General features: G+C 41.3%; 1 long non-coding RNA gene across 1 annotated transcript; it reads right to left on the bottom strand.

The window, feature by feature from the left end:
* Nucleotides 1-241: 241 nt before the first annotated feature.
* LOC134731813 (uncharacterized) lies at nt 242-2,021 on the bottom strand. Its single transcript, XR_010114407.1, has 3 exons — nt 1,967-2,021; nt 998-1,057; nt 242-413 (listed from the first exon to the last, which is right to left on the bottom strand). It is a non-coding gene; the product is annotated as an uncharacterized lncRNA (long non-coding RNA).
* Between the last annotated feature and the right edge of the window lie 145 nt (nt 2,022-2,166).

Raw genomic sequence — 2,166 nt, 5'->3', positions numbered from 1 at the left:
TGAAAGTCACACTGTCATTTCCACCACATTCTATTTGATAGAAGCGAGTCAAATCATAAAGTTTGGCCCACGTTCAAGAAAAGGGGAGGGAAGAGTATAAAAAAATGTGTGAATCTATTTTTAAGCCATCAGAGCAGACAAATCAGGCTTTGGCAATCAGAGCGAGTTCTCAGGCAAAGAAACACAGGTGCATTTGGAATTCAGGTAGGCTAAAGTAGCAAGGAGGAGGGAGGATGGGTGGGGCACCAAGAGTGTCCTCTCCAGGAATAAATAAAGATAAGTCCAACCCACTTTTAAGGTGTAGGGAAATAGACTTGATGGTTTCATGGGAGGAGCTGCAAAGTGACACGCTAAAGGACATCAGGATATGAGTGAAGATCCGGGCCATCTTTAGAATCAATGTACTGCAACCACTAAGAAAGAAAAAAACTTCCAGTTAGATTATGATACTCCATAGATTGTAAGATGTATCTCAGTTTCAGGCCAGGTGGAGTGGCTTATGAATGTAATCCCAGGACTTCGGAGGGCTGAGGCAGGCGGATCACTGGAGGTCAGGAGTTCGAGACCTGCCAGGCCAACATGGTGAAACCCTGTCTCTACTAAAAATACAAAAATTAGCTGGGTGTGGTGGTAAGTGCCTGTAATTTCAGCTACTTGGGAGGCTGAGGCAGGAGAATGGCTTAAACCCAGGAGGCAGAGGTTGCAGTGAGTTGAGAGCATGCCACTGCACTCCAGCCTGGGTGACAAGAGCGAAACTCCGTCTCAAAAAAAGAAAAAAAAAGATGTATCTCAGTTTCAGACATACTAATATGAAAAAAGTATATCTTAGAATCAACAAATGTAGTAGTTGTACAAAGAATTTCAGAATTATACATATACGGTAGCTGCAGAAACAAACACCTCTAACTTTTGTTTTACATCTTACAAAGATTTCATTAAGAATTAAGCGTAGACAGTAGGATGATGATGGTATGGAGATTTAGATTTTAGCCCTTACCAGGCCACATCCTAGAAGTTGAATAAGTCATTTAATCTCTCTGGGTCTCAATTTTCACACCTGCAAAATGGAGATAAGGTACTGCCTTGACTTTCCCACAGATCAATAAAAAATAAATGCAAAACAGCTTTAAAATTAAGATGTCATTGAGATATAAGTTGCCATCAGTGTGCAGAAGCAGCTATAAAACTCACAGACAGTGTGAAAGAAAATGAACATTTTTGTTCCCTCGGAAGCTCAAGAAAGACAAAATTCCTGATTCCTTATGGTGCTAATCATACAAGACTGATTCCCATATTTTATTTATTTATTTATTTATTTATTTATTTATTTTTTATTTTTTAGATGGAGTCTCTTACTCTGTCACCCAAGCTAGAGTGCAGTGGCACGATCTCTGCTCACTGCAACCTTTGCTTCCTGGGTTCAAGAGATTCCCCTAACTCAGCCTCCCAAGCAGCTGGGATTACAGTTGTGCACCACCACACCCAGTTAATTTTTGTATCTTTGATAGAGGCAGGGTTTCACCATGTTGGCCAGGCTGGTCTGGAACTCCTGACCTCAGGTGATCTGCTCACCTCAGCCTCGGAAAGTGCTGGGATTACAGGCGGTGAGCCACCACGCCCAGCCTGACTCCCATATTTTAAAGAAATATCTTTGTTTAAAGATCAAATTTTTAGAAATGGAAGAAGGCAGTGGGGACTTGAGTGTGATCCTACACAAACAGATCTTGCACATACATGAAGATAAAAAACAATTGGTCATTTTCTAGCTGGTGCAATAAACCCGGGCATAGGAGAACCATACACCTAATTGGCTGAGCTAGCAAATCTAGGTATTGTTCACACATGGCCATTTCCTAGTGGTGTCTGCCCGAGCCCAAATAGAGACAGAACTTGGGGCTTTCAGTCAGAAAAACCCAGCTGCCACTTGGGCTGCTGAAAGCTCCCAATATGAAGAAATGACACACACCTGAGCAGGTCTGATATAGATTCCTTTCTGCAGAGGGCAGTGGAATACATTCCTGGGCCATTCATCATGTTGCTAAAATTAGATCCTGCTTAGAAGGAATGATATATTACTGATTACATAATAAAGATAGCTATATTTCTCATGAGAAACAGAAGGGAGAGATATATTTAGGCATAGGGCAAATATATCCTTGATATGAA

The sequence above is a fragment of the Symphalangus syndactylus genome, chromosome 11, assembly GCF_028878055.3.
Source record: "Symphalangus syndactylus isolate Jambi chromosome 11, NHGRI_mSymSyn1-v2.1_pri, whole genome shotgun sequence".
Lineage (NCBI taxonomy): Eukaryota > Metazoa > Chordata > Mammalia > Primates > Hylobatidae > Symphalangus > Symphalangus syndactylus.
This window is presented reverse-complemented; position numbering and strand designations above follow the sequence as displayed.